Raw genomic sequence first — 10,001 nt, forward strand, 5'->3', positions numbered from 1 at the left:
TATCATCTTGAAAATATAGCAACGGACAAAGGTGGAATGGGAAAGACGTGCTTTAAAGTTCACCTTTCTGCTAATTGCTTGCTTGTAAAAATGGTGTGTCCAGGCACACGGACCTTTTATAGACTACTTTACGATGGGAGAGCGAGTGATTCAGCATATTTCTTTTATGTCTGTTCATTCAGTATTATAATATGGCAGCATTCCAAAGGATTCAAAAATGTGCGAGTGGGTCTCTTGCCCCTCCTCCCCAGACTGAGAGCTGCAGTAACTACTCTTCATTTCCTCCTCCCATCTTGCTAGGCTGGAGACAGAGGCAACACAGCACTCTCACCCTGGGGCAGCTTGGTCATCTGTATAATTCTGCCAAGTGGTAAGGAGAGTGAGGTCTTGTTCCACTCTTTCCAAGCACACTTTGCACTTTAAAGCTACATGTCCATGTGCCCTTTTTTGTTTGTTTGTTCTGGAGCTTTCTCTGTAAAAACCTGTTCTTTAAAGTTCAATCGGAGCAAACAACAATCTGCAGAAAACCTGAATTGTCATTTGCTCCGATTGAGCACTAAAGAGCAGGTTTTCGTGGGGAAAGCTCTGGGGCAAAACCCCCCAAAATGCTCAGACAAAAGTGTGGATACGGCCTGACACTCTTCTTCCGTCTAAGGTGAAACTTGTGCAAATGCGTGCAATGTATTTATCTCTGCTCCAGCAGAAAGATAATGTTTTCTGGGACCTTGTGCATGCAAATACTCTGCCGCAAAGCTCTGTGTCTGTCTGCACTTCATGGCTGCCTTCAGGTGCAACCATACAGAGGTGTGTGTGAGGAAGATGCATATTAAATAAAAAGCCACAAGTCTCCTAGCAACATCCCGCGCCACTTATGGATGCCCTCCCCTCATTATGCAACTGAACCTAATAAAATATGATCAAAACCATTTCTAAAATGTTGACTGGGACAAATATGCATTAAACTACTTGTAGGTGATAGCAGAACCAGTGGTGGAGCCTTTCCCCACCAGAACATAGCGCGGAGCACAGTTAGTAAATTGGCCCATAAAAAAAGAAGGGGAATGTTTTATTGAGAGGTTTGGAAGGCCCAGATTTGTTACTGAGTCAGTTAGCAAATGATAATAGTGATAATAGCTACATTCTGTTTGCTGAGTTCAATAAATGATGAGCATACATACTGTGTGTGTTGTTATTAGATTTTCCGTGCTCATCAGAAGCTGAGTGTAGTTTTGGCTTGCTAAATACATCTTCGTGCTGCAATCTATAGAACGGTACACTTTTCATACCAATCAGACTTTAATATTAATTTGTTCTTATTTATACACCCCAGAAAGACACAGAACATCTTCAGATCCATGATAAAGCTTTCATTCAAAATAAAGTATGGCTATATCATCGCTAGGGTTAAAAACATTTTACGTTTGCTACTCGAAAGATTAATGGGTCACTCAAGCATTTACATTCTCATACATTTTTATGACGGCACCACAAAATGAATGTGATGCATGTTCAGTAGAGAATGATGGGCTTAAATATCTAACAGCTGCACTTTGGAAATTCAGCAATGTTTTAAGTATTGTTCCCATTTAGCACTTTCAGTGAATGCTGCCGTTCACTGTTCTTAGGTATGACTTCTTTCATTTGTCTGTGCACCAGAAGGCCTCCCCCCTGTGATCCCACTGAAGAAGAAAAGGAGGGATACAGTCAAAGCAGAAGGAGCATCAGTGCCCCAAACTTACGACACAAGCAATGATGCTTGCAGACCTTGATCAGAGCCATCTTTCCCATAGGGTTTAGTGGTGCATTGCGCCAGGGCACCGGCCTCTCAGGGGTGCCCCAGCAAGTGGGGCAGCTGCATGGCTTTGCCACTGGCCTCCCCTTTCCCTGCACGCCTGCCAGCTGCGCCCCGCCAACCATAAGGCTGGTGGGCGTTCAGCTTCCCTCCCAAGCCTCCTTGGGAGGAGAGCGATCCTCGCATAGGCTTGGGAGTGAAGTTGTGTCCCTTCCAAGCCTCCATCCTAAGCCTCTGTGGGGATCGCTCTCCTCCTGAGGAGGCTTGGGAGGGGCGCAACTTCACTCCCAAGCCTCTGCTCTCCCACAGCGGCATGGGGGAGAGTTGCGCCCCCTAATGGCTGACAGTGCGCAGCTACGGCCACCCCAACACTATCCGTGGTAACTTGGGGGCGCTGGGCGGATATTTGCACCCCGGTGCCGCATCTGCTAAAGATGGCCCTGACCCTGATGACGCATCTCCTGTGTCTTGAGTGACTTGATGGGAATAACCATTGCATCACATGCCTGTATCATTCATGCATAAACCAGGGGGGTAGGAGGGTATCTCATTTTAACCTAAAAAGAGGAGTGCAGATGAGGAGAGCCAATTCCTCTTTGCTGCCTTACTCCCCAGTGGTTCTCTGTCCCATAAACTTCGCTTCCAAATTGTTATGTATTCAGTGGTCTGTGTTTGCCTGAGCTTGAGTCCGGACTAAGGACTCTGAGCTCCTGCGTTCTGATTAGATACATGATGTCCAATCATTTCAGGATTTGGGCCTCTGCCATTGGCCCTTGAACTCTGAGTCGTGATTCGCAGCTGGGAAGTTTAGACAGCCAGTCACGTTGGGAGTGGGAGTGGCTCAGGCTTTCAGAAATGTATATAAGCAGTTGCTTTGCCTCCGTTTCCCAGCTATGTAGTTCAATAAAGGTTCTTGCTGTTATCACTGTGTCTTGCCTTGTGGGACCCAACCTACACTTTACAAATCCAGCTCACTTCTGAGATCAGACCTGGGCTAGGAGAATAAGTTTAGGTGACCAGCTACTGGCAAGTTAAACGAGTAAAGACAGAGGTATCAACTTCTTTTATCTTTTGATAGTAAGCCAACAGTATATAAACTACAGCACATGGCTGATGGGTCGCATGTAACTTGGTGATTCACAAGTTATGTGGGCTTGTATTTATTAGGGTGCCCTTCTGATCACAGGACCAATTGTAGGCACACTTTACACTGTATGTTGGAACTATTTTCAGAACTAATTTGGTAAGGTTTAGTGTTTCGTCCAGAAGAAATAACTGCTATTTAGAGATGAAGCACATTTGCTTCCCATAATTCTCCTCTAACGAATGTCTATTTCAAATATTCACTAAATACACTCAATATTCTCTGAATATTCACTGAAGAGCTGATATATGTACATATCTGACGTACGATTACATTTGCTTTCAGTGTTTGATATTTTATTTCTTTATGAGATATTGGACACTTGATATGTGGCAATACTTAGTAGATGGCATGTTTTAATGGGATTGACCGTGCTTTGCTAATTTATGCTAGGTCCCATTGTATTTATTTATTTAAAACAGTTCTAACCTTTCCTTCAGGGCACACTGTCCTCCCTAGGCAGCTTACAAAATACACTAAAACACATGAACATTCAGTGACAGCATTCACCCATACCAGCCTGAAATACATTTTCTCCCCAAGTACACCACAACTGACCCAAGCACAGATTTGAACAAGACTTTGCTCCTAACTCTGCCAGAGTCAGCCCACCTATGAGGCAGGGTGAAGCAGCTGCCTTGTAGCCTTATTAGACTTTACCGACTGGTGGGGTCTGCGTTGCGCCCGGGAGGGAGGGAGGAAGTCAAATGACACCAAGGTTGATTCAGAGAAAGAGTTTATTCTGCTCTCTGGATAGCAGAAGGCACTTGCATGGTCAGTCCACAGCAAGTCCAAAGAAATGAGAAATTTCATGCAGTATATATTTCCTCCAGGCACCCTCTCCCCCCTTCCCCAGGAATCCAGCCACGTCAGCTTATACACACAGGTTGACATCACAGATGTTCCTGGTCCGGTACTCTTAACCATAAAAGGGGTTTCCTCTTCCTGTACTCTGACCATAAAAGGGTGTTCCTGTTCCTGTTCCTAGACTCTTATCTTGGAGCAAGAGGTCACCAACTCCTGGTGCCGTTCCCGGGTGGCTGACAAGGTCAGTGTAGGATAAGACCCAGATGCGTCATCCCTGCTCCACTTTGGAATGGACAAGGCCGTTCATTAGGCGTCACGGACTGATAAAGGAGAGAGCTTTCAGCACTTGTTTATACAGCTGGGTTTTGGCTCAAGAGCTCAAGTTAAAGCATTTTAGAAATGCTCGCTTGGAGAAGGAAAAAGGGCCTGTTTCAGACTGACTGCCCAGTCAGGTTTTGGGATTTTGGAAACCCATTCCTTCAGCCTCAGGCGGCGGAAAAGCAAGAGGCGGTGCCCCACTTGCCCCACTGCTTCCGCCGGAATGCAGAATGCAGAATGCAGAACCAGGCTGGATCTAGACACATCAAAGAAGCGCTTTGGAAAAATGTGTTGCAACCTTTATAAAGAAAAATCACGTCGGCAAAAACGGAACTCCATAGCGCCATCTGGTGCTACAGTGTTATATCACATCTAAAACGTTTTTTTCTTTACCAATCTAGTTGAGTCGCCCGAGTATAGGTGGTTAAGGGTGTGCTGCAGATATGTGCCCAGAGATTCTTTTTTAAGCTCAGCAGTGATGTGGCCATACATATATCTCTGGTGAGGAAGTTCCAAGGTGTGGAGCCACAAAGAAGAGACCTCCATTTTGGATTCATCTTGAGAAACTTGAATTGAAAATAGTTTAGTTATGCTGAAAAACTCAAGTTTTTGAAGATAAAAATTCCAAGAGGAAGCAATAGACTTGTACCACAGGCCTGTAAATTGATGACTGATGATGCAGCTACCAACAGTCCAAAGTGCATTTGAAGAGAAAACGTATGTACATTAAGAATGTACATTCTGATGTCAAATGTGGATTTCCCCACTCACTCTTGTGCTACGCAAAGAGATTTTCCTAGAATTAACATAGCCTCTTCATCTACAGAAAAATCTTAGCCACTTTGTATATGGCATAGTCCCATCACCTCCTGGCAAATAGAAGGGGAAGAAATGGAGGCAGTGAGAGATTTTACTTTCTTGGGCTCCATGATCACTGCAGATGGTGACAGCAGCCACAAAATTAAAAGACGCCTGCTCCTTGGGAGAAAAGCAATGACAAACCTAGACAACATCTTTAAAAGCTGAGACATCACCTTGCCAACAAAGGTCTGTATAGTAAAAGCTATGGTTTTCCCAGTAGTGATGTATGGAAGTGAGAGCTGGACCATAAAGAAGGCTGATCGCCGAAGAATGGATGCTTTTGAATTATGGTGCTGGAGGAGACTCTTGAGAGTCCCATGGACTGCAAGAAGATCAAACCTATCCATTCTGAAGGAAATCAGCCCTGAGTGCTCACTGGAAGGACAGATCATGAAGCTGAGGCTCCAATACTTTGGCCACCTCATGAGAAGAGAAGACTCCCTGGAAAAGACTCTGATGTTGGGAAAGATGGAGGGCACAAGGAGAAGGGGACGGCAGAGGATGAGATGGTTGGACAGTGTTTTCGAAGCTACCAGCATGAGTTTGACCAAATTGCGGGAGGCAGTGGAAGACAGGAGTGCCTGGCGTGCTCTGGTCCACGGGGTCACAAAGAGTCGGACACGACTAAACGACTAAGCAAATCATGGGGATCAGTTGACATTACTTCACTCTACAAATAGATTATTTGCCAGATTTCTACAAACCTACTTTGCTTTGGCTAATAAAAACCAGACAAATGAGCGTGGATACACAAATTAGGACAAATATAATGTTATTAATGATAGTTTAATTTACAGTCTCAGGGAAAGTTCTAGTGAGGTATCAATTTACTCACCGAAGAAAATAAATGAAAAGATAATTATGCTGTAATTAAGGCTCTGCTTTGATGTACAGCATGTTCATAGCTACAGTGCTATTAACTCAGCATGTGCAGCATTAGTCCGTCTTTCCTTGCAGCCAGGGACATGCCTATGATCGCCAGTTCAGCAAATGCTGGATTATCTTAATTTCTAATTTCTTGTGGTATTTTGGTTTTATGGTTCTCGTATTGAGTCGTGTCTTTTAATGGGCTATTTTATACTGCCCTGAGAACCTCTGACTGGAAGTACAGAAAATATTAATGCGTGACTATCCCCATCACTGGGGAACCCTCTAAATGTCACATCAGTGACCTGGGAGCTGATTTTTTGTGGGTTCATTCCATGGGTGCTGCTGTAATGTCTAAAGTCTTGCAGCTGCATGGTGTCGGCTCATAGCCGAGTAAGATTGTCTTCCATAAACATAATTTTAACAATGAGTCTGTAAGTGACTGTGGAGACCAATTCCGGATCCACACGTCCTTCCACAGTGGGGACATTGGTTCCCGGGCGGGAGTTGATCATGGTGTGGATTTGCCAAGCGTGCCTTCCTCTTAGCATGTTTCTCCCTTGCGCTCTGAGTTCGAGTGTCTTTAAAGTCCACAACACCTTTGGTAAAGGCTGTTCTCCAACTGGAGCACTCGCAGGCCAGTGTTTCCCAGTTGTCGGTGTTTATACTACATTTTTTTAGATTTGCCTTGAGGCAGTCTTTAAACCTCTTTTGTTGACCACCAGTATTATGCTTTCCATTTTTGAGTTCGGAATAGAGTAGTTGCTTTGGAAGACGATAATCAGGCATCCCTACAACATGACCAGTCCAACGAAGTTGATGTGAAGAATCATTGCTTCAACACTGGTGATCTTTGCTTCATCCAGCACACTGATATTATTTCGCCTGTCTTCCCAAGTGATGTGTAAGATTTTTCGGAGACACCGTTGATGGAATCTTTTGAGAAGTTGGAGATGGCGTTTGTAAGTGGTCCATGTTTCACAAGCATAAAGTAAGGTTGGTAGTACAATAGCTTTGTAAACAAGCATTTTGGTTTCCCTGCGAATGTCCTGGTCCTCAAACACTCTGCACTTCAATCAGGAGAAAGCTGCGGCCGGCAAAATTGGCTTATGTACCCATGTAGCTGCAGGAGGCGCTGTGGGTTAAACCACAGAGCCTAGGACTTGCCAATCAGTAGGTAGGCGGATCGAATCCCCGCGACGGGTGAGCTCCCGTTGCTCGGTCCCTGCTCCTGCCAACCTAGCAGTTTGAAAGCACGTCAAAGTGCAAGTAAATGAATTGGTACCGCTTCGGCGGGAAGGTAAACGCCATTTCCGTGCACTGCTCTGGTTCGCCAGAAGCGGCTTAGTCATGCTGGCCACATGACCCGGAAGCTGTACGCCAGCTCCCTTGGCCAATAAAGCGAGATGAGCGCCGCAACCCCAGAGTCGGTCATGACTGGGCCTAATGGTCAGGGGTCCCTTTACCTTTACTTTACTCATGTAGCTGCCAGCCTTTAAACTTTACAGTTGTATCACAGTGTGCCTAAAATGTCTCAGGATGGAAATCAGGGCACAGCTATGTAGGGTGACTAATGAATGAGTACACCCAGGCACCTGCTATTGTATATTTCATGTAAAGTAATTTATTGTTCTATTTAACATAAACAGTATTCTAGGGCTGATGGTTTAAGATTAATGAGGCATTTATTCCTATCCAAGAAGTGAGTTCCAAAGGCGCATTTCCCTTCACAGATTTGGGCTGATAGTTTCGTTAACGTCATTAATGTCGCTGCCCTGAGCCCCTTACATTTTACTGTAAGATCAATGGAGGCATTATTTTGAATGAACCTGCAAAAAAGAAAGATTTACAGCCAATCTAAATACATCCTCTTGCGGCTTGAACTTATAGAACTTAATAAGAAACAAGTGATCTTAGAGCTGAGGCGAACATCCTAAGGGAGCTATTCACACATCTCTCTCACACTGGTACTTTGCCATTCACTTCAATGGGGTGCTATCTAGATTAAAAAATATTTATTTCCTGCCTTTTGACCCTGTCAGGGACTCCCAAGTTGGCTCATGTCATAAGATAAAGCATTCCAATACAAGAACAGAACAAATAAAACTCGATCGATAGCGAAGCAATTCAGATTTACACAAAACAAAAACGAAAATAACCACCAATGCTTGAAGCGCACAGAAACACTACTTATTTCAGATTTTAATCACCAAGCTGCAAAGGCTTGAGAGAACGTAAAGGTGGTTTTTTTTGGTTTGGGTTTTTTTTTTTTTTTTTGCGTCTGAATCAAATAACATTGTGCCTGTTGAATATGAGGAGGGAGCTGTGCTGTGGCAGAGCCTTTTTGGCTGCCACACCTCAGCATCTTACCCCAGCCCCCCTGCTCCCTTAGAATAACGCTGTATGTGGAGTCACTGTGGGAAGAAATGGTGGTCCCTCCTCTTGAGGCTACCATTTCCCCTCTACATAGTGACAGAGTGTGGTTATGAAGGGGCTGGTGTGTGCAGTGGCGTAGCGTGGGTTGTCAGCACCCGGGGCAAGGCAAGTAATTTGCGCCCCCTAACCCGGGGCAAGGCAAGTAATTTGCGCCCCCCCCGCTGCACTGTCCCTCCCCCAGATAGTCCCTCGCTCTCTCTCCGCACCGCACCGCACGCCTGGCACCCTCCCCTCCACAGTGGGCAGCGACCCGGTGGCTCGGATCGGATTTGCACAGCCAGCACTGCAGTGAGAGAGAGTGAGTGAGCCAGGTAGGGGCAGAGAGCTGCGAGTGCGAGCGCCCTCCCGATGTTGCGCCCGGTGCGGCCGGCCCCCCCTGCACCCCCCGCGCTACACCACTGTGTGTGTGTGTGTGTGTGTTATATGGCCGTTTCTGAAATGTGGGCACCGAAATTGGCTGGCTAAACAGCATTCTTAAAAAAAGGTAATTGTCAGTTGTATATAAAAATCTTTTTGGGAAGATGCATAAATAAAAAATTTAAAAGCATTTTTTAAAAAGAAGCCGCTGCTCCTCCATAAGCCCCCCCTCCCCTGAAACTGACAAATTGATTTGGTGTTCTCCTTAAAAGTTTATTTTATTTTGGTACTTTTCATTTATGATTTTCAATTTTATACATTTCAATAATTCTACAATCATTTTAGCATTTTGAAACTGAACTTCCTTTCTCCTCTTTCTGTGGTTTCTTAAACTTATTCTTTATATTTTCTGCATATTCTGAATTAACTTACTCATTTATTCATTTACTTTAAACATATACAATGGTACCTCAGGTTAAGAACTTAATTCGTTCTGGAGGTGTGTTCTTAACCTGAAACTGTTCTTAACCTGAAGCACCACTTTAGCTAATGGGGCCTCCTGCTGCCGCCGCGCCACCGGAGCACGATTTCTGTTCTCATCCTGAAGCAAAGTTCTTAGCCTGAAGCACTATTTCTGGGTTAGAGGAGTCTGTAACCTGAAGCGTATGTAACCCAAGGTACCACTGTACTCTTATAAAACTGCAGGTTATTGCAATAATCCTGCCAATGTTCTTATCTGTTTCCAGTTTGATTGTAATTACTCAATAAGCCATTTCCATCCTTTTATAAAAAGTTTGTTATCTTGATTTCTTATTCTTCTGGTAAGTTCTGCATATTCCATAAGTTTTTGCATCCATTCTTCCTTTGCTGGGACTTCTTCTTCTTTCCATTTTTGGGCAAATAACATTCTTGCCACTGTAGTCACATACATGAATCAATTCCTATACAGTTTGGGTAGTTCTGTCCCTATAATTCCACTTAAAAGTTTAACTTGGTTAAATTTTTAAGTGGAATTAAGTGGAAATGCATTCGTTTCCAAATAGGCAGCTAATGTTTACAGTGAAAAGTTTCCCTGTCTTTTCTGGGGGTGGGGTATGATCATTGTCTTTGAAAATCTCCCCCTCACTGACCTCCCAAACCTGTAAAAAACATGTGTTGCTGGCACCTACAGGCTGCTTTATGCATAATGGAATTAAACATGTACAAAAAAGGTAAAGGTAAAGGGCCCCTGGATGGTTAAGTCCAATCAAAGGCAACTATGGGGTTGCGGTGCTCGTCTCACTTTCAGGCCGAGGGAGCCTGTGTTTGTCCACATACAGCTTTCTGGGTCATGTGGCCAGTATGACTAAACCCTTCTGGCGCAACAGAACACTGTGACGGAAACCAGAGAGCATGGAAATGCCATTTACCTTCCCGCTG

Source organism: Podarcis tiliguerta (assembly GCF_965153285.1).
Source record: "Podarcis tiliguerta genome assembly, chromosome: 5".
Lineage (NCBI taxonomy): Eukaryota > Metazoa > Chordata > Lepidosauria > Squamata > Lacertidae > Podarcis > Podarcis tiliguerta.